The 25,166-nt window shown below is 48.4% G+C and overlaps 11 non-coding genes across 11 annotated transcripts; all 11 read left to right on the forward strand.

Annotated features, from left to right (window-relative positions):
* Window positions 1–1,279: 1,279 nt before the first annotated feature.
* On the forward strand, window positions 1,280–1,399 carry trnal-uaa (transfer RNA leucine (anticodon UAA)). The gene is made up of 2 exons: window positions 1,280–1,317; window positions 1,354–1,399. It is a non-coding gene; the product is annotated as a tRNA-Leu (tRNA).
* Window positions 1,400–2,948: 1,549 nt separating this feature from the next.
* trnal-caa (transfer RNA leucine (anticodon CAA)) lies at window positions 2,949–3,068 on the forward strand. The gene is made up of 2 exons: window positions 2,949–2,986; window positions 3,034–3,068. It is a non-coding gene; the product is annotated as a tRNA-Leu (tRNA).
* Window positions 3,069–4,926: 1,858 nt separating this feature from the next.
* On the forward strand, window positions 4,927–5,047 carry trnal-uaa (transfer RNA leucine (anticodon UAA)). Its single transcript has 2 exons — window positions 4,927–4,964; window positions 5,001–5,047. It is a non-coding gene; the product is annotated as a tRNA-Leu (tRNA).
* A 1,606-nt stretch (window positions 5,048–6,653) lies between these two features.
* trnal-caa (transfer RNA leucine (anticodon CAA)) lies at window positions 6,654–6,773 on the forward strand. Its single transcript has 2 exons — window positions 6,654–6,691; window positions 6,728–6,773. It is a non-coding gene; the product is annotated as a tRNA-Leu (tRNA).
* A 1,869-nt stretch (window positions 6,774–8,642) lies between these two features.
* trnal-uaa (transfer RNA leucine (anticodon UAA)) lies at window positions 8,643–8,762 on the forward strand. Its single transcript has 2 exons — window positions 8,643–8,680; window positions 8,717–8,762. It is a non-coding gene; the product is annotated as a tRNA-Leu (tRNA).
* Window positions 8,763–10,618: 1,856 nt separating this feature from the next.
* Window positions 10,619–10,738, forward strand: trnal-uaa (transfer RNA leucine (anticodon UAA)). Its single transcript has 2 exons — window positions 10,619–10,656; window positions 10,693–10,738. It is a non-coding gene; the product is annotated as a tRNA-Leu (tRNA).
* Window positions 10,739–12,558: 1,820 nt separating this feature from the next.
* Window positions 12,559–12,678, forward strand: trnal-uaa (transfer RNA leucine (anticodon UAA)). Its single transcript has 2 exons — window positions 12,559–12,596; window positions 12,633–12,678. It is a non-coding gene; the product is annotated as a tRNA-Leu (tRNA).
* Window positions 12,679–16,527: 3,849 nt separating this feature from the next.
* On the forward strand, window positions 16,528–16,647 carry trnal-uaa (transfer RNA leucine (anticodon UAA)). Its single transcript has 2 exons — window positions 16,528–16,565; window positions 16,602–16,647. It is a non-coding gene; the product is annotated as a tRNA-Leu (tRNA).
* A 1,849-nt stretch (window positions 16,648–18,496) lies between these two features.
* On the forward strand, window positions 18,497–18,616 carry trnal-uaa (transfer RNA leucine (anticodon UAA)). Its single transcript has 2 exons — window positions 18,497–18,534; window positions 18,571–18,616. It is a non-coding gene; the product is annotated as a tRNA-Leu (tRNA).
* Window positions 18,617–20,479: 1,863 nt separating this feature from the next.
* trnal-uaa (transfer RNA leucine (anticodon UAA)) lies at window positions 20,480–20,599 on the forward strand. The gene is made up of 2 exons: window positions 20,480–20,517; window positions 20,554–20,599. It is a non-coding gene; the product is annotated as a tRNA-Leu (tRNA).
* Window positions 20,600–22,463: 1,864 nt separating this feature from the next.
* On the forward strand, window positions 22,464–22,583 carry trnal-uaa (transfer RNA leucine (anticodon UAA)). The gene is made up of 2 exons: window positions 22,464–22,501; window positions 22,538–22,583. It is a non-coding gene; the product is annotated as a tRNA-Leu (tRNA).
* The last annotated feature ends 2,583 nt before the right edge of the window (window positions 22,584–25,166 follow it).

Genomic DNA, 25,166 nt, shown 5'->3' on the forward strand with positions numbered 1-25,166 from the left:
ACTCAGCTCCTGACCTCATTTTGTTTGTGCCTGTGTGAGAGAGAGAGAGAGAGAGAAAGTCTGTGTGAGTGTGTGAATGTGAGAGTGAGAGACAGTGTGTGTAAGCGCGTGAGAGAGGAAGCCTTTATGTGTGTGTGTGAGAGTTGTATATGTCTGTGTGTGTGTGTGTGTGTGTTTGTGTGGGTGGAGTGTGTGTGTCTGAGAAAGTGAGTGTGTGGGTGTTTGTGTCTGCGAGAGACAGAGAGTGTGTGGGTGTATGATTGTGTGAGCATGTATGTGTGTGACAGAGAGAGAGGGAGAATTTGTATGTGTGTGAGAGTGTGTTTGTGTGTGAGAGAGAATGTGTGTGAGAGAGAGAGTGTGTGTGTGTGAGGGAGAGAATGTGTGTGTGAGAGAGAGAGCGAAAGTGTGTGTATATGAGGGAGAGTGTGTGAGTGTGTGTGTGTGAGGGAGTGTGTGTGTGTGTGTGTGTGAGAGAGAGGTGAGTGTGTCAGCATGCATGTGTGTGACAGAGAGAGGGAGAATTTGTATGTGTGTGAGAGAGTATGTTTGAGTGTGTGTGTGTGAGAGAGAGTGTGTGTGTGCATGTGAGAGAGTGAGTGTATGTGTGAGAGAGAGAGAGAATGTGTGTGTGTGTGAGAGAGAGAGAGAGAGAGGGAGATTTTGTGTGTGTGAGAGAGTGTGTTTGTCTGTGTGAGAGAGAGTGAGTGTGAGTGCATGTCGGTGTGTGTGTGAAAGAGAGAGAGAGAATTTGTGCGTGAGAGAGAGTCTTATTTTTGTGAGAGAGTGTGTTTGTGTGTGAGTGAGACAGAAAGAGTGAGAGTGTGTGTGATAGAGAGTGTGTGTTTGTGTGCGCATGTGAGAGAGTGTGTGTGTGAAAGAGAGAAAGGGTGTGCGTGTGTGTGTGTGAGTGTGTGTGTGAGAGACTGAGAGTGTGTATGATAGAGAGTGTGTGTTTGTCTGTTCATGTGAGAGAGAATGTGTTAATGTGTGTGAGAGATAGAGAGGGAGTGAGAATTTGTGTGTGTGAGAGAAACTGAGAGTGTGAGTGTGTGTGTGAAAGAGAGAGACAATTTGTGTATGTGTGTGAGAGAGATTGTGTGTGTGTGTGTGTGTGTGAGAGAGAGAGTGTGTGAGAGAGAGACAGACTCTATATGAGGGATTGTTGTTGAGTGTGAATGCAAGGGAGCTGCAGAAATGCGGAATTGTATTTTGTGTCTGCACAAGGGCAAGGTGACTAACTGTGCAGAGTGAGAAAGAGATCGGGACTCACCATCCTGTCAGGATGGCCGAGTGGTCTAAGGCGCCAGACTTAAGGAGTGTTAGTCTTTGCTCTGCATCTGGCCTTGTGAATTCTGGTCCCTTTCTAGGGGTGTGGGTTCAAATCCCACTCCTGACATGTCTCCCTTTTTCCCCAAACAAACCTTCCCACACCCACACACTCCCCCCAAATTTCACATCTTCTTGGAGAGGAGTCACTCCCCTTCCCAAACATGGAAGAGTCCAACCCCTCGGTTTCAAAGATAAGGCTCAGGCATTTACAACAATCTTCAGACGCAAGTGCCCACTGGATCATCTTCCTCAGTCTCCTCCTGTGCTCCCCACCATCACACACACCATTCTTCAAACAATTACATTCACTCCGTCTCACATCAAAGACACTGGACACTACAAAGGCTATGGGCCCTGCCAAGATTCTGGCACTGCTCCTGAACGCTGCTGCTCCACAACATGCCCTTCCTCGAGCCAAGTTCTCCCAGGACAGTGACAACACTGGGATCTACCTGGCCATCTGCCAAATTATCCAGGTATTTCCTGCACATAAAAAGCAGGACAAATCCAAATCAGCAATTCCACTCCCGTCTATCTCTTCCCAATCCTCGGAAAAGTGATGGAAGGGCTCACCAACAGGGCTATCGAGCAGCACCTGCTCAGCAATAACCTGCTCAGTGACACCCAGTTTGGGATGCCCCAGGGTCACTCAGCTCCTGACCTCATTTTATTTGTGTCTGTGTGTGAGAGAGAGTGTATGTGTTGGTGAGTGTGTGCGTGTGTGTGTGATAGAGATTGGGTGTGTGTGTCTGTGGTGGGTGTGAGAGAGAGTATGTGTGTGTGTGTGTGTGCCTGTGGGTATATGAGTTTGTGTGTGTATGTATGTGTGTGTGAGTGAGATTGTGAGTCCATTTGAGTGTGTGTGTGTGTGAGACAGAGAGAGTGTGTACGTTTGTGCTTGTCTGTGAGTGTGAGAGTGAGTGCAGGTGTGTGTGTGTGAGTGTGTGAGAGAGCGAATGTGTGTCTGTGTGAGAGAGAGTGTCTGTGTGAGAGAAAATGTGTGTGTGAGAGAGTGAGTGTGTGTGAGAGGGAGAGAGTGTGTGTGTGTGTGTTTGTGTGTGAGGGAGAGAGTGCGTATGTGGGTGTGTGTGAGAGAGGGTGTGTTTGTGTGTGGGTGTGAGAGACAGACAGAGAGTGCGTGTGTGTGTGTGAGAGAGAGAGATTGTGAGTGCATGTGAGTGTGTGTGTGTGAGAGAGAGTGTGTGTGAGAGAGAGTGTGAGTGCAGGTGTTTGTGTGTGTGAGTGGGAATGCTTATGTATGAGTGTGTGAGAGAGAGTGTGCGTGTGTGAGAGTGTGTGTTTGTGTGTGTGAGAGAGAGTGTGTGTGTGTGTTGGAGAGAGTATGTGTGTGTGGGAGAGAGAGAGAGTGTCTGTTTATGCATGTGAGAGCGATTGTGTGTGTGAGAGAGGGTTTGTGTGTGTGTGTGTGTGAGAGAGAGTGTTTGTGTGTGTGTGTGTGTGTGTGAGAGAGAGAGACTGTGTATGAGGAATTGTTGCTGAGTGTGAACGCAAGTGAGCTGCAAAAATGCGGAATTGCATTTTTGTGTCTGCACAAGTGCATGGTGACTAATTGTACAGAGTGAGAAAGAGATCGGGAAGGCTTTACACAGCCGCTTGTCAGGATGGCCGAGTGGTCTAAGGCGCCAGACTCAAGGAGCGTTAATCCTTCCTCTATATCTGGGCTTGTGAATTCTGCTCTCTTTCTAGGGGCGTGGGTTCCAATCCCACTCCTGACCTGTCTTGCTTTTTCCCCAAACAAACCTTCCCACACCCACACACACTGCCCCCAAATTTCACATCTTCTTGGAGAGGAATCACTCCCCCTTCCTAAACATTGAAGAGTCCAACCCCTCGGTTTCAAAGATAAGGCTCAGGCATTTACAACAATCTTCAGACGCAAGTGCCCACTGGATCATCTTCCTCAGTCTCCTCCTGTGCTCCCCACCATCACACACACCATTCTTCAAACAATTACATTCACTCCGTCTCACATCAAGAGACACTGGACACTACAAAGGCTATGGGCCCTGCCAAGATTCTGGCACTGCTCCTGAACGCTGCTGCTCCACAACATGCCCTTCCTCGAGCCAAGTTCTCCCAGGACAGTCACAACACTGGGATCTACCTGGCCATCTGCCAAATTATCCAGGTATGTCCTGCACATAAAAAGCAGGACAAATCCAACTCAGCCAATTCCACTCCCGTCTATCTCTTCCCAATCCTCGGAAAAGTGATGGAAGGGCTCACCAACAGGGCTATCGAGCAGCACCTGCTCAGCAATAACCTGCTCAGCGACACCCAGTTTGGGATCCCCCAGGGTCACTCAGCTCCTGACCTCATTTTGTTTGTGCCTGTGTGAGAGAGAGAGAGAGAGAGAGAAAGTCTGTGTGAGTGTGTGAATGTGAGAGTGAGAGACAGTGTGTGTAAGCGCGTGAGAGAGGAAGCCTTTATGTGTGTGTGTGTGAGAGTTGTGTGTGTGTGTGTGTTTGTGTGGGTGGAGTGTGTGTGTCTGAGAAAGTGAGTGTGTGGGTGTTTGTGTCTGCGAGAGACAGAGAGTGTGTGTGTGTATGATTGTGTGAGCATGTATGTGTGTGACAGAGAGAGAGGGAGAATTTGTATGTGTGTGAGAGTGTGTTTGTGTGTGTGAGAGAGAATGTGTGTGAGAGAGAGAGTGTGTGTGTGTGAGGGAGAGAATGTGTGTGTGAGAGATAGAGAGCGAAAGTGTGTGTATATGAGGGAGAGTGTGTGAGTGTGTGTGAGGGAGTGTGTGTGTGTGTGAGAGAGAGAGTGAGTGTGTCAGCATGCATGTGTGTGACAGAGAGAGGGAGAATTTGTATGTGTGTGAGAGAGTATGTTTGAGTGTGTGTGTGTGAGAGAGAGTGTGTGTGTGCATGTGAGAGAGTGAGTGTATGTGTGAGAGAGAGAGAGAATGTGTGTGTGTGTGAGAGAGAGAGAGAGAGAGGGAGATTTTGTGTGTGTGAGAGAGTGTGTTTGTCTGTGTGAGAGAGAGTGAGTGTGTGAGTGCATGTCGGTGTGTGTGTGAAAGAGAGAGAGAGAATTTGTTTGTGCGTGAGAGAGAGTCTTATTTTTGTGAGAGAGTGTGTTTGTGTGTGAGTGAGACAGAAAGAGTGAGAGTGTGTGTGATAGAGAGTGTGTGTTTGTGTGCGCATGTGAGAGAGTGTGTGTGTGAAAGAGAGAAAGGGTGTGGTGTGTGTGTGTGAGTGTGTGTGTGAGAGACTGAGAGTGTGTATGATAGAGAGTGTGTGTTTGTCTGTTCATGTGAGAGAGAATGTGTTAATGTGCGTGAGAGATAGAGAGGGAGTGAGAATTTGTGTGTGTGAGAGAAACTGAGAGTGTGAGTGTGTGTGTGAAAGAGAGAGACAATTTGTGTATGTGTGTGAGAGAGATTGTGTGTGTGTGTGTGTGTGTGTGAGAGAGAGAGTGTGTGTGAGAGAGAGACAGAGTCTATATGAGGGATTGTTGTTGAGTGTGAATGCAAGGGAGCTGCAGAAATGCGGAATTGTATTTTGTGTCTGCACAAGGGCAAGGTGACTAACTGTGCAGAGTGAGAAAGAGAGCGGGCATCACCATCCTGTCAGGATGGCCGAGTGGTCTAAGGCGCCAGACTTAAGGAGTGTTAGTCCTTGCTCTGCATCTGGCCTTGTGAATTCTGGTCCCTTTCTAGGGGGCGTGGGTTCAAATCCCACTCCTGACATGTCTCCCTTTTTCCCCAAACAAACCTTCCCACACCCACACACACTCCCCCCAAATTTCACATCTTCTTGGAGAGGAGTCACTCCCCTTCCCAAACATGGAAGAGTCCAACCCCTCGGTTTCAAAGATAAGGCTCAGGCATTTACAACAATCTTCAGACGCAAGTGCCCACTGGATCATCTTCCTCAGTCTCCTCCTGTGCTCCCCACCATCACACACACCATTCTTCAAACAATTACATTCACTCCGTCTCACATCAAAGACACTGGACACTGCAAAGGCTATGGGCCCTGCCAAGATTCTGGCACTGCTCCTGAACGCTGCTGCTCCACAACATGCCCTTCCTCGAGCCAAGTTCTCCCAGGACAGTGACAACACTGGGATCTACCTGGCCATCTGCCAAATTATCCAGGTATGTCCTGCACATAAAAAGCAGGACAAATCCAAATCAGCAAATTCCACTCCCGTCTATCTCTTCCCAATCCTCGGAAAAGTGATGGAAGGGCTCACCAACAGGGCTATCGAGCAGCACCTGCTCAGCAATAACCTGCTCAGTGACACCCAGTTTGGGATGCCCCAGGGTCACTCAGCTCCTGACCTCATTTTATTTGTGTCTGTGTGTGAGAGAGAGAGAGATTGTATGTGTTGGTGAGTGTGTGCGTGTGTGTGTGATAGAGAGGTTGGGTGTGTGTGTCTGTGTGTGGGGTGAGAGAGAGTATGTGTGTGTGTGTGTGAGAGAGAGAGTGTGTGCCTGTGGGTATATGAGTTTGTGTGTGTGTTTGTATGTGTGTGTGAGAGAGATTGTGAGTCCATTTGAGTGTGTGTGTGTGTGAGACAGAGAGAGTGTGTACGTTTGTGCTTGTCTGTGAGTGTGAGAGTGAGTGCAGGTGTGTGTGTGTGAGTGTGTGAGAGAGCGAATGTGTGTCTGTGTGAGAGAGAGTGTCTGTGTGAGAGAAAATGTGTGTGTGAGAGAGTGAGTGTGTGTGAGAGGGAGAGGAGTGTGTGTGTGTGTGGTGTGTGGTTGTGTGTGAGGGAGAGAGTGCGTATGTGGGTGTGTGTGAGAGAGAGTGTGTGTGAGAGAGAGTGTGAGTGCAGGTGTTTGTGTGTGTGAGTGGGAATGCTTATGTATGAGTGTGTGAGAGAGAGTGTGCGTGTGTGAGAGTGTGTGTTTGTGTGTGTGAGAGAGAGTGTGTGTGTGTGTTTGGAGAGAGTATGTGTGTGTGGGAGAGAGAGAGAGAGAATTTGTGCTTGTGTGGGGTATGAGAGACAGAAAGGGATTGTGAGTGTGTGTGTGAACGAATGTGTGTGCGTGCTTGTGAGATGGAGAGTGTGAGTGTGTGTGAGAGAGAGAGAGTGTCTGTATATGCATGTGAGAGCGATTGTGTGTGTGAGAGAGGGTTTGTGTGTGTGTGTGTGTGAGAGAGAGTGTTTGTGTGTGTGTGTGTGTGTGTGAGTGAGAGAGAGAGACTGTGTATGAGGAATTGTTGCTGAGTGTGAATGCAAGTGAGCTGCAAAAATGCGGAATTGCATTTTTGTGTCTGCACAAGTGCATGGTGACTAATTGTACAGAGTGAGAAAGAGATCGGGAAGGCTTGGCTCAGCAGCTTGTCAGGATGGCCGAGTGGTCTAAGGCGCCAGACTCAAGGAGCGTTAATCCTTGCTCTGCATCTGGCCTTGTGAATTCTGGTCCCTTTCTAGGGGCGTGGGTTCAAATCCCACTCCTGACATGTCTCCCTTTTTCCCCAAACAAACCTTCCCACACCCACACACTCCCCCAAATTTCACATCTTCTTGGAGAGGAGTCACTCCCCCTTCCCAAACATGGAAGAGTCCAACCCCTCGGTTTCAAAGATAAGGCTCAGGCATTTACAACAATCTTCAGACGCAAGTGCCCACTGGATCATCTTCCTCAGTCTCCTCCTGTGCTCCCCACCATCACACACACCATTCTTCAAACAATTACATTCACTCCGTCTCACATCAAGAGACACTGGACACTACAAAGGCTATGGGCCCTGCCAAGATTCTGGCACTGCTCCTGAACGCTGCTGCTCCACAACATGCCCTTCCTCGAGCCAAGTTCTCCCAGGACAGTGACAACACTGGGATCTACCTGGCCATCTGCCAAATTATCCAGGTATGTCCTGCACATAAAAAGCAGGACAAATCCAACTCAGCCAATTCCACTCCCGTCTATCTCTTCCCAATCCTCGGAAAAGTGATGGAAGGGCTCACCAACAGGGCTATCGAGCAGCACCTGCTCAGCAATAACCTGCTCAGCGACACCCAGTTTGGGATCCCCCAGGGTCACTCAGCTCCTGACCTCATTTTGTTTGTGCCTGTGTGAGAGAGAGAGAGAGAGAGAGAAAGTCTGTGTGAGTGTGTGAATGTGAGAGTGAGAGACAGTGTGTGTAAGCGCGTGAGAGAGGAAGCCTTTATGTGTGTGTGTGAGAGTTGTATATGTCTGTGTGTGTGTGTGTGTGTGTGTGTTGTGTGGGTGGAGTGTGTGTGTCTGAGAAAGTGAGTGTGTGGGTGTTTGTGTCTGCGAGAGACAGAGAGTGTGTGTGTGTATGATTGTGTGAGTATGTATGTGTGTGTGAGAGAGAGAGGGGGAATTTGTATGTGTGTGAGAGTGTGTTTGTGTGTGAGAGAGAATGTGTGTGAGAGAGAGTGTGTGTGTGTGTGAGGGAGAGAATGTGTGTGTGAGAGAGAGAGCGAAAGTGTGTGTATATGAGGGAGAGTGTGTGAGTGTGTGTGTGTGAGGGAGTGTGTGTGTGTGTGAGAGAGAGAGTGAGTGTGTCAGCATGCATGTGTGTGACAGAGAGAGGGAGAATTTGTATGTGTGTGAGAGAGTATGTTTGAGTGTGTGTGTGTGAGAGAGAGTGTGTGTGTGCATGTGAGAGAGTGAGTGTATGTGTGAGAGAGAGAGAGAATGTGTGTGTGTGTGTGAGAGAGAGAGAGAGAGAGGGAGATTTTGTGTGTGTGAGAGAGTGTGTTTGTCTGTGTGAGAGAGAGTGAGTGTGAGTGCATGTCGGTGTGTGCGTGAAAGAGAGAGAGAGAATTTGTTTGTGCGTGAGAGAGAGTCTTTTTTTTGTGAGAGAGTGTGTTTGTGTGTGAGTGAGACAGAAAGAGTGAGAGTGTGTGTGATAGAGAGTGTGTGTTTGTGTGCGCATGTGAGAGAGTGTGTGTGTGAAAGAGAGAAAGGGTGTGCGTGTGTGTGTGTGAGTGTGTGTGTGAGAGACTGAGAGTGTGTATGATAGAGAGTGTGTGTTTGTCTGTTCATGTGAGAGAGAATGTGTTAATGTGTGTGAGAGATAGAGAGGGAGTGAGAATTTGTGTGTGTGAGAGAAACTGAGAGTGTGAGTGTGTGTGTGAAAGAGAGAGACAATTTGTGTATGTGTGTGAGAGAGATTGTGTGTGTGTGTGTGTGTGTGAGAGAGAGAGTGTGAGTGAGAGAGAGACAGACTCTATATGAGGGATTGTTGTTGAGTGTGAATGCAAGGGAGCTGCAGAAATGCGGAATTGTATTTTGTGTCTGCACAAGGGCAAGGTGACTAACTGTGCAGAGTGAGAAAGAGAGCGGGCATCACCATCCTGTCAGGATGGCCGAGTGGTCTAAGGCGCCAGACTTAAGGAGTGTTAGTCCTTGCTCTGCATCTGGCCTTGTGAATTCTGGTCCCTTTCTAGGGGCGTGGGTTCAAATCCCACTCCTGACATGTCTCCCTTTTTCCCCAAACAAACCTTCCCACACCCACACACACTCCCCCCAAATTTCACATCTTCTTGGAGAGGAGTCACTCCCCCTTCCCAAACATGGAAGAGTCCAACCCCTCGGTTTCAAAGATAAGGCTCAGGCATTTACAACAATCTTCAGACGCAAGTGCCCACTGGATCATCTTCCTCAGTCTCCTCCTGTGCTCCCCACCATCACACACACCATTCTTCAAACAATTACATTCACTCCGTCTCACATCAAAGACACTGGACACTACAAAGGCTATGGGCCCTGCCAAGATTCTGGCACTGCTCCTGAACGCTGCTGCTCCACAACATGCCCTTCCTCGAGCCAAGTTCTCCCAGGACAGTGACAACACTGGGATCTACCTGGCCATCTGCCAAATTATCCAGGTATGTCCTGCACATAAAAAGCAGGACAAATCCAAATCAGCAAATTCCACTCCCGTCTATCTCTTCCCAATCCTCGGAAAAGTGATGGAAGGGCTCACCAACAGGGCTATCGAGCAGCACCTGCTCAGCAATAACCTGCTCAGCGACACCCAGTTTGGGATCCCCCAGGGTCACTCAGCTCCTGACCTCATTTTGTTTGTGCCTGTGTGAGTGAGAGAGAGAGAGAGAGAAAGTCTGTGTGAGTGTGTGAATGTGAGAGTGAGTGACAGTGTGTGTAAGCGCGTGAGAGAGGAAGCCTTTATGTGTGGGTGTGTGAGAGTGTATATGTGTGTGTGTGTGTGATGTTGTGTGTGTGTGTGTGTCTGAGAAAGTGAGTGTGTGGGTGTTTGTGTCTGAGAGAGACAGAGAGTGTGTGAGTGTATGATTGTGTGAGCATGTATGTGTGTGACAGAGAGAGAGGGAGAATTTGTATGTGTGTGAGAGTGTGTTTGTGTGTGAGAGAGAATGTGTGTGAGAGAGAGAGTGTGTGTGTGTGAGGGAGAGAATGTGTGTGTGTGAGAGAGAGAGCGAAAGTGTGTGTATATGAGGGAGAGTGTGTGAGTGTGTGTGTGTGAGGGTGTGTGTGTGTGTGTGAGAGAGAGAGTGAGTGTGTCAGCATGCATGTGTGTGACAGAGAGAGGGAGAATTTGTATGTGTGTGAGAGAGTATGTTTGAGTGTGTGTGTGTGAGAGAGAGTGTGTGTGTGCATGTGAGAGAGTGAGTGTATGTGTGAGAGAGAGAGAGAATGTGTGTGTGTGTGCGAGAGAGAGAGAGAGAGAGGGAGATTTTGTGTGTGTGAGAGAGTGTGTTTGTCTGTGTGAGAGAGAGTGAGTGTGAGTGCATGTCGGTGTGTGTGTGAAAGAGAGAGAGAGAATTTGTTTGTGCGTGAGAGAGAGTCTTATTTTTGTGAGAGAGTGTGTTTGTGTGTGAGTGAGACAGAAAGAGTGAGAGTGTGTGTGATAGAGAGTGTGTGTTTGTGTGCGCATGTGAGAGAGTGTGTGTGTGAAAGAGAGAGAGTGTGTGTGTGTGAGTGTGTGTGTGAGAGACTGAGAGTGTGTATGATAGAGAGTGTGTGTTTGTCTGTTCATGTGAGAGAGAATGTGTTAATGTGCGTGAGAGATAGAGAGGGAGTGAGAATTTGTGTGTGTGAGAGAAACTGAGAGTGTGAGTGTGTGTGTGAAAGAGAGAGAGAATTTGTGTATGTGTGTGAGAGAGATTGTGTGTGTTTGTGTGTGTGTGTGTGAGAGAGAGTGTGTGAGAGAGAGAGAGACAGAGTCTATATGAGGGATTGTTGTTGAGTGTGAATGCAAGGGAGCTGCAGAAATGCGGAATTGTATTTTGTGTCTGCACAAGGGCAAGGTGACTAACTGTGCAGAGTGAGAAAGAGATCGGGCATCACCATCCTGTCAGGATGGCCGAGTGGTCTAAGGCGCCAGACTTAAGGAGTGTTAGTCCTTGCTCTGCATCTGGCCTTGTGAATTCTGGTCCCTTTCTAGGGGCGTGGGTTCAAATCCCACTCCTGACATTTCTCCCTTTTTCCCCAAACAAACCTTCCCACACCCACACACTCCCCCCAAATTTCACATCTTCTTGGAGAGGAGTCACTCCCCTTCCCAAACATGGAAGAGTCCAACCCCTCGGTTTCAAAGATAAGGCTCAGGCATTTACAACAATCTTCAGACGCAAGTGCCCACTGGATCATCTTCCTCAGTCTCCTCCTGTGCTCCCCACCATCACACACACCATTCTTCAAACAATTACATTCACTCCGTCTCACATCAAAGACACTGGACACTACAAAGGCTATGGGCCCTGCCAAGATTCTGGCACTGCTCCTGAACGCTGCTGCTCCACAACATGCCCTTCCTCGAGCCAAGTTCTCCCAGGACAGTGACAACACTGGGATCTACCTGGCCATCTGCCAAATTATCCAGGTATGTCCTGCACATAAAAAGCAGGACAAATCCAAATCAGCAATTCCACTCCCGTCTATCTCTTCCCAATCCTCGGAAAAGTGATGGAAGGGCTCACCAACAGGGCTATCGAGCAGCACCTGCTCAGCAATAACCTGCTCAGCGACACCCAGTTTGGGATCCCCCAGGGTCACTCAGCTCCTGACCTCATTTTGTTTGTGTCTGTGAGTGAGAGAGTGAGAGAGAAAGTGTTGGTGAGTGTGTGTGTGAGAGTGAGAGAGAGTGTGTGGGTGTGAGTGACTGTGTGTGGGTGTGTGAGAGAGTTTGTGTGTGTGTGTGTGTGGTGTGTGTGTGTGTGTGTGTCTGAGTTTGTGAGTGTGTGTTTGTTTGTGTGTGTGAGAGAGAGTGTGTGTGTGTATTTGGTGTGTGTGTGTGTGTGAGACAGAGAGAGTGGGAGAATTTGTCTGTGTGTGAGAGTGTGTTTGTGGGTGTGTGAGAGTGTGTGAGAGAGAGAGTGTGAGTGTGTGAGAGAGACGTGTGTGTGAGAGAGAGAGCGAAAGTGTGTGTGTGAGAGAGTGAGTGTGTGTGAGTGGGAGGGAGTGTGTGTGTGTGTGTGAGAGAGAGAGAGTGAGTGTGTCAGCATGCATGTGTGTGACAGAGAGAGGGAGAATTTGTATGTGTGTGAGAGAGTATGTTTGAGTGTGTGTGTGTGTGAGAGAGTGTGTGTGTGCATGTGAGAGAGTGAGTGTATGTGTGAGAGAGAGAGAGAATGTGTTGTGTGTGTGAGAGAGAGAGAGAGGGAGATTTTGTGTGTGTGAGAGAGTGTGTTTGTCTGTGTGAGAGAGAGTGAGTGTGAGTGCATGTCGGTGTGTGTGTGAAAGAGAGAGAGAGAATTTGTTTGTGCGTGAGAGAGAGTCTTATTTTTGTGAGAGAGTGTGTTTGTGTGTGAGTGAGACAGAAAGAGTGAGAGTGTGTGTGATAGAGAGTGTGTGTTTGTGTGCGCATGTGAGAGTGTGTGTGTGTGAAAGAGAGAAAGGGTGTGCGTGTGTGTGTGTGAGTGTGTGTGTGAGAGACTGAGAGTGTGTATGATAGAGTGTGTGTGTTTGTCTGTTCATGTGAGAGAGAATGTGTTAATGTGCGTGAGAGATAGAGAGGGAGTGAGAATTTGTGTGTGTGAGAGAAACTGAGAGTGTGAGTGTGTGTGTGAAGAGAGAGACAATTTGTGTATGTGTGTGAGAGAGATTGTGTGTGTGTGGTGTGTGTGTGTGAGAGAGAGAGTGTGTGTGAGAGAGAGAGACAGACTCTATATGAGGGATTGTTGTTGAGTGTGAATGCAAGGGAGCTGCAGAAATGCGGAATTGTATTTTGTGTCTGCACAAGGGCAAGGTGACTAACTGTGCAGAGTGAGAAAGAGAGTGGGCATCACCATCCTGTCAGGATGGCCGAGTGGTCTAAGGCGCCAGACTTAAGGAGTGTTAGTCCTTGCTCTGCATCTGGCCTTGTGAATTCTGGTCCCTTTCTAGGGGCGTGGGTTCAAATCCCACTCCTGACATGTCTCCCTTTTTCCCCAAACAAACCTTCCCACACCCACACACTCCCCCAAATTTCACATCTTCTTGGAGAGGAGTCACTCCCCTTCCCAAACATGGAAGAGTCCAACCCCTCGGTTTCAAAGATAAGGCTCAGGCATTTACAACAATCTTCAGACGCAAGTGCCCACTGGATCATCTTCCTCAGTCTCCTCCTGTGCTCCCCACCATCACACACACCATTCTTCAAACAATTACATTCACTCCGTCTCACATCAAAAGACACTGGACACTGCAAAGGCTATGGGCCCTGCCAAGATTCTGGCACTGCTCCTGAACGCTGCTGCTCCACAACATGCCCTTCCTCGAGCCAAGTTCTCCCAGGACAGTGACAACACTGGGATCTACCTGGCCATCTGCCAAATTATCCAGGTATTCCTGCACATAAAAAGCAGGACAAATCCAACTCAGCAAATTCCACTCCCGTCTATCTCTTCCCAATCCTCGGAAAAGTGATGGAAGGGCTCACCAACAGGGCTATCGAGCAGCACCTGCTCAGCAATAACCTGTTCAGCGACACCCAGTTTGGGATCCCCCAGGGTCACTCAGCTCCTGACCTCATTTTGTTTGTGCCTGTGTGAGAGAGAGAGAGAGAGAGAGAGAAAGTCTGTGTGAGTGTGTGAATGTGAGAGTGAGAGACAGTGTGTGTAAGCGCGTGAGAGAGGAAGCCATTATGTGTGTGTGTGAGAGTTGTGTGTGTGTGGGGTGTGTGTGTGTGTGTGTGTGTGTGGTGGAGTGTGTGTGTGCATGTGAGTGTGTGGGTGTTTGTGTCTGCGAGAGACAGAGAGTGTGTGTGTGTATGATTGTGTGAGCATGTATGTGTGTGACAGAGAGAGAGGGAGAATTTGTATGTGGTGAGAGTGTGTTTGTGTGTGAGAGAGAATGTGTGTGAGAGAGAGAGTGTGTGTGTGTGAGGGAGAGACTGTGTGTGAGAGAGAGAGAGCGAAAGTGTGTGTATATGAGGGAGAGTGTGTGAGTGTGTGTGTGAGGGAGTGTGTGGTGTGTGTGAGAGAGAGAGTGAGTGTGTCAGCATGCATGTGTGTGACAGAGAGAGGGAGAATTTGTATGTGTGTGAGAGAGTATGTTTGAGTGTGTGTGTGTGAGAGAGAGTGTGTGTGTGCATGTGAGAGAGTGAGTGTATGTGTGAGAGAGAGAGAGAATGTGTGTGTGTGTGAGAGAGAGAGAGAGAGAGGGAGATTTTGTGTGTGTGAGAGAGTGTGTTTGTCTGTGTGAGAGAGAGTGAGTGTGAGTGCATGTCGGTGTGTGTGTGAAAGAGAGAGAGAGAATTTGTTTGTGCGTGAGAGAGAGTCTTATTTTTGTGAGAGAGTGTGTTTGTGTGTGAGTGAGACAGAAAGAGTGAGAGTGTGTGTGATAGAGTGTGTGTGTTTGTGTGCGCCTGTGAGAGAGTGTGTGTGTGAAAGAGAGAAGGGTGTGCGTGTGTGTGTGTGTGAGTGTGTGTGTGAGAGACTGAGAGTGTGTATGATAGAGAGTGTGTGTTTGTCTGTTCATGTGAGAGAGAATGAGTTAATGTGCGTGAGAGATAGAGAGGGAGTGAGAATTTGTGTGTGTGAGAGAAACTGAGAGTGTGAGTGTGAGTGTGAAAGAGAGAGACAATTTGTGTATGTGTGTGAGAGAGATTGTGTGTGTGTGTGTGTGAGTGTGAGAGAGTGTGTGTGAGAGAGAGACAGACTCTATATGAGGGATCGTTGTTGAGTGTGAATGCAAGGGAGCTGCAGAAATGCGGAATTGTATTTTGTGTCTGCACAAGGGCAAGGTGACTAACTGTGCAGAGTGAGAAAGAGAGCCGCCATCACCATCCTGTCAGGATGGCCGCGTGGTCTAAGGCGCCAGACTTCAGAAGTGTTAGTTCTTGCTCTGCATCTGGCCTTGTGAATTCTGGTCCCTTTCTAGGGGCGTGGGTTCAAATCCCACTCCTGACATTTCTCCCTTTTTCCCCAAACAAACCTTCCCACACCCACACACTCCCCCCAAATTTCACATCTTCTTGGAGAGGAATCACTCCTCCTTCCTAAACATTGAAGAGTCCAACCCCTCGGTTTCAAAGATAAGGCTCAGGCATTTACAACAATCTTCAGACGCAAGTGCCCACTGGATCATCTTCCTCAGTCTCCTCCTGTGCTCCCCACCATCACACACACCATTCTTCAAACAATTACATTCACTCCGTCTCACATCAAGAGACACTGGACACTACAAAGGCTATGGGCCCTGCCAAGATTCTGGCACTGCTCCTGAACGCTGCTGCTCCACAACATGCCCTTCCTCGAGCCAAGTTCTCCCAGGACAGTGACAACACTGGGATCTACCTGGCCATCTGCCAAATTATCCAGGTATTTCCTGCACATAAAAAGCAGGACAAATCCAACTCAGCAAATTCCACTCCCGTCTATCTCTTCCCAATCCTCGGAAAAGTGATGGAAGGGCTCACCAACAGGGCTATCGAGCAGCACCTGCTCAGCAATAACCTGCTCAGCGACACCCAGTTTGGGATCCCCAGGGTCACTCAGCTCCTGACCTCATTTTGTTTGTGCCTGTGTGAGAGAGAGAGAGAGAGAGAGAGAGAAAGTCTGTGTGAGTGTGTGAATGTGAGAGTGAGAGACAGTGTGTGTAAGCGCGTGAGAGAGGAAGCCTTTATGTGTGTGTGTGAGAGTTGTATATGTCTGTGTGTGTGTGTGTGTGTGTGTGGTGTGTGTGTGTGTCTGAGAAAGTGAGTGTGTGGGTGTTTGTGTCTGCGAGAGACAGAGAGTGTGTGTGTGTATGATTGTGTGAGCATGTATGTGTGTGACAGAGAGAGAGGGAGAATTTGTATGTGTGTGAGAGTGTGTTTGTGTGTGAGAGAGAATGTGTGTGAGAGAGAGAGTGTGTGTGTGTGAGGGAGAGACTGTGTGTGTGTGAGAGAGTGAGCGAAAGTGTGTGTATGTGAGGGAGAGTGTGTGAGTGTGTGTGTGTGAGGGAGTGTGTGTGTGTGTGAGAGAGAGAGTGAGTGTGTCAGCATGCATGTGTGTGACAGAGAGAGGGAGAATTTGTATGTGTGTGAGAGAGTATGTTTGAGTGTGTGTGTGTGAGAGAGAGTGTGTGTGTGCATGTGAGAGAGTGAGTGTATGTGTGAGTGAGAGAGAGAGAGAATGTGTGTGTGTGTGAGAGAGAGAGAGAGAGAGGGAGATTTTGTGTGTGAGAGAGTGTGTTTGTCTGTGTGAGAGAGAGTGAGTGTGAGTGCATGTCGGTGTGTGTGTGAAAGAGAGAGAGAGAATTTGTTTGTGCGTGAGAGAGAGTCTTATTTTTGTGAGAGAGTGTGTTTGTGTGTGAGTGAGACAGAAAGAGTGAGAGTGTGTGTGATAGAGAGTGTGTGTTTGTGTGCGCATGTGAGAGAGTGTGTGTGTGTGAAAGAGAGAAAGGGTGTGCGTGTGTGTGTGTGAGTGTGTGTGTGAGAGACTGAGAGTGTGTATGATAGAGAGTGTGTGTTTGTCTGTTCATGTGAGAGAGAATGTGTTAATGTGCGTGAGAGATAGCGAGGGAGTGAGAATTTGTGTGTGTGAGAGAAACTGAGAGTGTGAGTGTGTGTGTGTGAGAGAGAGACAATTTGTGTATGTGTGTGAGAGAGATTGTGTGTGTGTGTGTGTGTGTGTGTGAGAGAGTGTGTGTGAGAGAGAGAGAGACAGACTCTATATGAGGGATTGTTGTTGAGTGTGAATGCAAGGGAGCTGCAGAAATGCGGAATTGTATTTTGTGTCTGCACAAGGGCAAGGTGACTAACTGTGCAGAGTGAGAAAGAGATCAGAAGTCACCATCCTGTCAGGATGGCCGAGTGGTCTAAGGCGCCAGACTTAAGGAGTGTTAGTCCTTGCTCTGCATCTGGCCTTGTGAATTCTGGTCCCTTTCTAGGGGCGTGGGTTCAAATCCCACTCCTGACATGTCTCCCTTTTTCCCCAAACAAACCTTCCCACACCCACACACTCCCCCAAATTTCACATCTTCTTGGAGAGGAGTCACTCCCCTTCCCAAACATGGAAGAGTCCAACCCCTCGGTTTCAAAGATAAGGCTCAGGCATTTACAACAATCTTCAGACGCAAGTGCCACTAGATCATCTTCCTCAGTCTCCTCCTGTGCTCCCCACCATCACACACACCATTCTTCAAACAATTACATTCACTCCGTCTCACATCAAAGACACTGGACACTACAAAGGCTATGGGCCCTGCCAAGATTCTGGCACTGCTCCTGAACGCTGCTGCTCCACAACATGCCCTTCCTCGAGCCAAGTTCTCCCAGGACAGTGACAACACTGGGATCTACCTGGCCATCTGCCAAATTATCCAGGTATGTCCTGCACATAAAAAGCAGGACAAATCCAAATCAGCAATTCCACTCCCGTCTATCTCTTCCCAATCCTCGGAAAAGTGATGGAAGGGCTCACCAACAGGGCTATCGAGCAGCACCTGCTCAGCAATAACCTGCTCAGCGACACCCAGTTTGGGATCCCCAGGGTCACTCAGCTCCTGACCTCATTTTGTTTGTGCCTGTGTGAGAGAGAGAAAGTCTGTGTGAGTGTGTGAATGTGAGAGTGAGAGACAGTGTGTGTAAGCGCGTGAGAGAGGAAGCCTTTATGTGTGTGTGTGAGAGTTGTATATGTCTGTGTGTGTGTGTGTGTGTGTGTGTGTTTGTGTGGGTGGAGTGTGTGTGTCTGAGAAAGTGAGTGTGTGGGTGTTTGTGTCTGCGAGAGACAGAGAGTGTGTGTGTGTATGATTGTGTGAGCATGTATGTGTGTGACAGAGAGAGAGGGAGAATTTGTATGTGTGTGAGAGTGTGTTTGTGTGTGAGAGAGAATGTGTGTGAGAGAGAGAGTGTGTGTGTGTGAGGGAGAGACGTGTGTGTGTGAGAGAGAGAGCGAAAGTGTGTGTATATGAGGGAGAGTGTGTGAGTGTGTGTGTGTGGAGGAGTGTGTGTGTGTGTTGAGAGAGAGAGTGAGTGTGTCAGCGTGCATGTGTGTGACAGAGAGAGGGAGAATTTGTATGTGTGTGAGAGAGTATGTTTGAGTGTGTGTGTGAGAGAGAGTGTGTGTGTGCATGTGAGAGAGTGAGTGTATGTGTGAGAGAGAGAGAGAATGTGTGTGTGTGTGTGAGAGAGAGAGAGAGAGAGGGAGATTTTGTGTGTGTGAGAGAGTGTGTTTGTCTGTGTGAGAGAGAGTGAGTGTGAGTGCATGTCGGTGTGTGTGTGAGAGAGAGAGAATTTGTTTGTGCGTGAGAGAGAGTCTTATTTTTGTGAGCGAGTGTGTTTGTGTGTGAGTGAGACAGAAAGAGTGAGAGTGTGTGTGATAGAGAGTGTGTGTTTGTGTGCGCATGTGAGAGTGTGTGTGTGAAAGAGAGAAAGGGTGTGCGTGTGTGTGTGTGAGTGTGTGTGTGAGAGACTGAGAGTGTGTATGATAGAGAGTGTGTGTTTGTCTGTTCATGTGAGAGAGAATGTGTTAATGTGCGTGAGAGATAGAGAGGGAGTGAGAATTTGTGTGTGTGAGAGAAACTGAGAGTGTGAGTGTGTGTGTGAAAGAGAGAGACAATTTGTGTATGTGTGTGAGAGATTGTGTGTGTGTGTGTGTGTGTGAGAGAGAGAGTGTGTGAGAGAGAGAGAGACAGAGTCTATATGAGGGATTGTTGTTGAGTGTGAATGCAAGGGAGCTGCAGAAATGCGGAATTGTATTTTGTGTCTGCACAAGGGCAAGGTGACTAACTGTGCAGAGTGAGAAAGAGATCGGGAATCACCATCCTGTCAGGATGGCCGAGTGGTCTAAGGCGCCAGATTTAAGGAGTGTTAGTCCTTGCTCTGCATCTGGCCTTGTGAATTCTGGTCCTTTTCTAGGGGCGTGGGTTCAAATCCCACTCCTGACATTTCTCCCTTTTTCCCCAAACAAACCTTCCCACACCCACACACTCCCCCAAATTTCACATCTTCTTGGAGAGGAGTCACTCCCCTTCCCAAACATGGAAGAGTCCAACCCCTCGGTTTCAAAGATAAGGCTCAGGCATTTACAACAATCTTCAGACGCAAGTGCCCACTGGATCATCTTCCTCAGTCTCCTCCTGTGCTCCCCACCATCACACACCATTCTTCAAACAATTACATTCACTCCGTCTCACATCAAGAGACACTGGACACTACAAAGGCTATGGGCCCTGCCAAGATTCTGGCACTGCTCCTGAACGCTGCTGCTCCACAACATGCCCTTCCTCGAGCCAAGTTCTCCCAGGACAGTGACAACACTGGGATCTACCTGGCCATCTGCCAAATTATCCAGGTATGTCCTGCACATAAAAAGCAGGACAAATCCAAATCAGCCAATTCCACTCCCGTCTATCTCTTCCCAATCCTCGGAAAAGTGATGGAAGGGCTCACCAACAGGGCTATCGAGCAGCACCTGCTCAGCAATAACCTGCTCAGCGACACCCAGTTTGGGATCCCCAGGGTCACTCAGCTCCTGACCTCATTTTGTTTGTGCCTGTGTGAGAGAGAGAGAGAGAGAGAGAGAAAGTCTGTGTGAGTGTGTGAATGTGAGAGTGAGAGACAGTGTGTGTAAGCGCGTGAGAGAGGAAGCCTTTATGTGTGTGTGTGAGAGTGTATTTGTGTGTGTGTGTGTGTGTGTGTGTGTGTTGTGTGGGTGTGTGTGTGTCTGAGAAAGTGAGTGTGTGGGTGTTTGTGTCTGCGAGAGACAGAGTGTGTGTGTGTGTATGATTGTGTGAGCATGTATGTGTGTGACAGAGAGAGAGGGAGAATTTGTATGTGTGTGAGAGTGTGTTTGTGTGTGAGAGAGAATGTGTGTGAGAGAGAGAGTGTGTGTGTGTGAGGGAGAGAGTGTGTGTGTGAGAGAGAGAGAGAAAGTGTGTGTATATGAGGGAGAGTGTGTGAGTGTGTGTGTGTGAGGGAGTGTGTGTGTGTGTGAGTGAGAGAGAGAGTGAGTGTGTCAGCATGCATGTGTGTGACAGAGAGAGGGAGAATTTGTATGTGTGTGAGAGAGTATGTTTGAGTGTGTGTGTGTGAGAGAGAGTGTGTGTGTGCATGTGAGAGAGTGAGTGTATGTGTGAGAGAGAGAGAGAATGTGTGTGTGTGTGAGAGAGAGAGAGAGAGGGAGATTTTGTGTGTGTGAGAGAGTGTGTTTGTCTGTGTGAGAGAGAGTGAGTGTGAGTACATGTCGGTGTGTGTGTGAAAGAGAGAGAGAGAATTTGTTTGTGCATGAGAGAGAGTCTTATTTTTGTGAGAGAGTGTGTTTGTGTGTGTGAGTGAGACAGAAAGAGTGAGAGTGTGTGTGATAGAGAGTGTGTGTTTGTGTGCGCATGTGAGAGAGTGTGTGTGTGAAAGAGAGAAAGGGTGTGCGTGTGTGTGTGAGTGTGTGTGTGAGAGACTGAGAGTGTGTATGATAGAGAGTGTGTGTTTGTCTGTTCATGTGAGAGAGAATGTGTTAATGTGCGTGAGAGATAGAGAGGGAGTGAGAATTTGTGTGTGTGAGAGAAACTGAGAGTGTGAGTGTGTGTGTGAAAGAGAGAGACAATTTGTGTATGTGTGTGAGAGAGATTGTGTGTGTGTGTGTGTGTGTGAGAGAGAGTGTGTGTGAGAGAGAGAGACAGACTCTATATGAGGGATTGTTGTTGAGTGTGAATGCAAGGGAGCTGCAGAAATGCGGAATTGTATTTTGTGTCTGCACAAGGGCAAGGTGACTAACTGTGCAGAGTGAGAAAGAGATCGGGAATCACCATCCTGTCAGGATGGCCGCGTGGTCTAAGGCGCCAGACTTAAGGAGTGTTAGTCCTTGCTCTGCATCTGGCCTTGTGAATTCTGGTCCCTTTCTAGGGGCGTGGGTTCAAATCCCACTCCTGACATTTCTCCCTTTTTCCCCAAACAAACCTTCCCACACCCACACACTCCCCCCAAATTTCACATCTTCTTGGAGAGGAGTCACTCCCCCTTCCCAAACATGGAAGAGTCCAACCCCTCGGTTTCAAAGATAAGGCTCAGGCATTTACAACAATCTTCAGACGCAAGTGCCCACTGGATCATCTTCCTCAGTCTCCTCCTGTGCTCCCCACCATCACGCACACCATTCTTCAAACAATTACATTCACTCCGTCTCACATCAAAAGACACTGGACACTACAAAGGCTATGGGCCCTGCCAAGATTCTGGCACTGCTCCTGAACGCTGCTGCTCCACAACATGCCCTTCCTCGAGCCAAGTTCTCCCAGGACAGTGACAACACTGGGATCTACCTGGCCATCTGCCAAATTATCCAGGTATGTCCTGCACATAAAAAGCAGGACAAATCCAAATCAGCCAATTCCACTCCCGTCTATCTCTTCCCAATCCTCGGAAAAGTGATGGAAGGGCTCACCAACAGGGCTATCGAGCAGCACCTGCTCAGCAATAACCTGCTCAGCGACACCAGTTTGGGATCCCCCAGGGTCACTCAGCTCCTGACCTCATTTTGTTTGTGCCTGTGTGAGAGAGAGAGAGAGAGAGAGAAAGTCTGTGTGAGTGTGTGAATGTGAGAGTGAGAGACAGTGTGTGTAAGCGCGTGAGAGAGGAAGCCTTTATGTGTGTGTGTGAGAGTTGTATATGTCTGTGTGTGTGTGTGTGTGTGTGTGTGTGTGTGTGTGTGTGTTTGTGAAAGGGAGTGTGTGTGTGTGTGTCTGAGAGAAGGAGTGTGTGTGTGTATGATTGTGTGAGCATGTATGTGTGTGACAGAGAGAGAGGGAGAATTTGTATGTGTGTGAGAGTGTGTTTGTGTGTGAGAGAGTGTGTGTGAGAGAGAGTGTGTGTGTGTTGAGGGAGAGAATGTGTGTGTGAGAGAGAGAGCGAAAGTGTGTGTATATGAGGGAGAGTGTGTGAGTGTGTGTGTGGTGGTGTGTGTGTGTGTGGAGAGAGAGTGAGTGTGTCAGCATGCATGTGTGTGACAGAGAGAGGGAGAATTTGTATGTGTGTGAGAGAGTATGTTTGAGTGTGTGTGTGTGAGAGAGAGTGTGTGTGTGCATGTGAGAGAGTGAGTGTATGTGAGAGAGAGAGAGAGAATGTGTGTGTGTGTGAGAGAGAGAGAGAGAGAGGGAGATTTTGTGTGTGTGAGAGAGGGTGTTTGTCTGTGTGAGAGAGAGTGAGTGTGAGTGCATGTCGGTGTGTGTGTGAAAGAGAGAGAGAGAATTTGTTTGTGCGTGAGAGAGAGTCTTATTTTTGTGAGAGAGTGTGTTTGTGTGTGAGTGTGAGACAGAAAGAGTGAGAGTGTGTGTGATAGAGAGTGTGTGTTTGTGTGCGCATGTGAGAGTGTGTGTGTGTGAAAGAGAGAAAGGGTGTGCGTGTGTGTGTGTGAGTGTGTGTGTGAGAGACTGAGAGTGTGTATGATAGAGAGTGTGTGTTTGTCTGTTCATGTGAGAGAGAGAGAATGTGTTAATGTGTGTGAGAGATAGAGAGGGAGTGAGAATTTGTGTGTGTGAGAGAAACTGAGAGTGTGAGTGTGTGTGTGAAAGAGAGAGACAATTTGTGTATGTGTGTGAGAGAGATTGGGTGTGTGTGTGGGTGGTGTGAGAGAGAGTGTGTGAGAGAGAGAGAGAGACAGACTGTGTATGAGGAATTGTTGCTGACTGTGAATGCAAGTGAGCTGCAGAAATGCGGAATTGCATTTTGTGTCTGCACAAGGGCATGGTGACTAACTGTGCAGAGTGAGAAAGAGATCGGGAAGACAGGGCTCAGCAACTTGTCAGGATGGCCGAGTGGTCTAAGGCGCCAGACTTAAGGAGTGTTAGTCCTTGCTCTGCATCTGGCCTTGTGAATTCTGGTCCCTTTCTAGGGGCGTGGGTTCAAATCCCACTCCTGACATGTCTCCCTTTTTCCCCAAACAAACCTTCCCACACCCACACACTCCCCCAAATTTCACATCTTCTTGGAGAGGAGTCACTCCCCTTCCCAAACATGGAAGAGTCCAACCCCTCGGTTTCAAAGATAAGGCTCAGGCATTTACAACAATCTTCAGACGCAAGTGCCCACTGGATCATCTTCCTCAGTCTCCTCCTGTGCTCCCCACCATCACACACACCATTCTTCAAACAATTACATTCACTCCGTCTCACATCAAAAGACACTGGACACTGCAAAGGCTATGGGCCCTGCCAAGATTCTGGCACTGCTCCTGAACGCTGCTGCTCCACAACATGCCCTTCCTCGAGCCAAGTTCTCCCAGGACAGTGACAACACTGGGATCTACCTGGCCATCTGCCAAATTATCCAGGTATGTCCTGCACATAAAAAGCAGGACAAATCCAAATCAGCAAATTCCACTCCCGTCTATCTCTTCCCAATCCTCGGAAAAGTGATGGAAGGGCTCACCAACAGGGCTATCGAGCAGCACCTGCTCAGCAATAACCTGCTCAGCGACACCCAGTTTGGGATCCCCAGGGTCACTCAGCTCCTGACCTCATTTTGTTTGTGTCTGTGTGAGTGAGAGAGAGAGAGAGAGAAAGTCTGTGTGAGTGTGTGAATGTGTGTGTGAGAGACAGTGTGTGTAAGCGCGTGAGAGAGGAAGCCTTTATGTGTGTGTGTGAGAGTTGTATATGTCTGTGTGTGTGTGTGTGTGTTGTGTGTGTTTGTGTGGGTGGAGTGTGTGTGTCTGAGAAAGTGAGTGTGTGGGTGTTTGTGTCTGCGAGAGACAGAGAGTGTGTGTGTGTATGATTGTGTGAGCATGTATGTGTGTGACAGAGAGAGAGGGAGAATTTGTATGTGTGTGAGAGTGTGTTTGTGTGTGAGAGAGAATGTGTGTGAGAGAGAGAGTGTGTGTGTGTGAGGGAGAGACTGTGAGTGTGAGAGAGAGAGCGAAAGTGTGTGTATATGAGGGAGAGTGTGTGTGTGTGAGTGTGTGTGAGGGGTGTTGTGTGTGTGTGTGAGAGAGAGTGAGATTGAGTGTGTCAGCATGCATGTGTGTGACAGAGAGAGGGAGAATTTGTATGTGTGTGAGAGAGTATGTTTGAGTGTGTGTGTGTGAGAGAGAGTGTGTGTGTGCATGTGAGAGAGTGAGTGTATGTGTGAGAGAGAGAGAGAGATTGTGTGTGTGTCGTGAGAGAGAGAGAGAGAGGGAGATTTTGTGTGTGTGAGAGAGTGTGTTTGTATGTGTGAGAGAGAGTGGAGTGTGTGAGTGATGTCGGTGTGTGTGAAAGAGAGAGAGAGAATTTGTTTGTGCGTGAGAGAGAGTCTTATTTTTGTGAGAGAGTGTGTGTTTGTGTGTGAGTGAGACAGAAAGAGTGAGAGTGTGTGTGATAGAGAGTGTGTGTTTGTGTGCGCATGTGAGAGAGTGTGTGTGTGAAAGAGAGAAAGGGTGTGCGTGTGTGTGTGTGAGTGTGTGTGTGAGAGACTGAGAGTGTGTATGATAGAGAGAGTGTGTGTTTGTCTGTTCATGTGAGAGAGAATGTGTTAATGTGCGTGAGAGATAGAGAGGGAGTGAGAATTTGTGTGTGTGTGAGAGTGTGAGTGTGTGTGTGAGAGAGAGACAGTTTGTGTATGTGTGTGGAGAGAGTGTGTGTGTGTGTGAGAGTGTGTGTGAGAGTGTGTGTGAGAGAGAGAGAGACTCTATATGAGGGATTGTTGCTGAGTGTGAATGCAAGTGAGCTGCAGAAATGCGGAATTGCATTTTGTGTCTGCACAAGGGCAAGGTGACTAACTGTGCAGAGTGAGAAAGAGATCAGGAATCACCATCTTGTCAGGATGGCCGAGTGGTCTAAGGCGCCAGACTTAAGGAGTGTTAGTCTTTGCTCTGCATCTGGCCTTGTGAATTCTGGTCCCTTTCTAGGGGCGTGGGTTCAAATCCACTCCTGATATGTCTCCCTTTTTCCCCAAACAAACCTTCCCACACCCACACACTCCCCCAAATTTCACATCTTCTTGGAGAGGAGTCACTCCCCCTTCCCAAACATGGAAGAGTCCAACCCCTCGGTTTCAAAGATAAGGCTCAGGCATTTACAACAATCTTCAGACGCAAGTGCCCACTGGATCATCTTCCTCAGTCTCCTCCTGTGCTCCCCACCATCACACACACCATTCTTCAAACAATTACATTCACTCCGTCTCACATCAAGAGACACTGGACACTACAAAGGCTATGGGCCCTGCCAAGATTCTGGCACTGCTCCTGAACGCTGCTGCTCCACAACATGCCCTTCCTCGAGCCAAGTTCTCCCAGGACAGTGACAACACTGGGATCTACCTGGCCATCTGCCAAATTATCCAGGTATGTCCTGCACATAAAAAGCAGGACAAATCCAAATCAGCAATTCCACTCCCGTCTATCTCTTCCCAATCCTCGGAAAAGTGATGGAAGGGCTCACCAACAGGGCTATCGAGCAGCACCTGCTCAGCAATAACCTGCTCAGCGACACCCAGTTTGGGATCCCCCAGGGTCACTCAGCTCCTGAC

Source organism: Hemiscyllium ocellatum, unplaced genomic scaffold, assembly GCF_020745735.1.
Source record: "Hemiscyllium ocellatum isolate sHemOce1 unplaced genomic scaffold, sHemOce1.pat.X.cur. scaffold_857_pat_ctg1, whole genome shotgun sequence".
NCBI lineage: Eukaryota > Metazoa > Chordata > Chondrichthyes > Orectolobiformes > Hemiscylliidae > Hemiscyllium > Hemiscyllium ocellatum.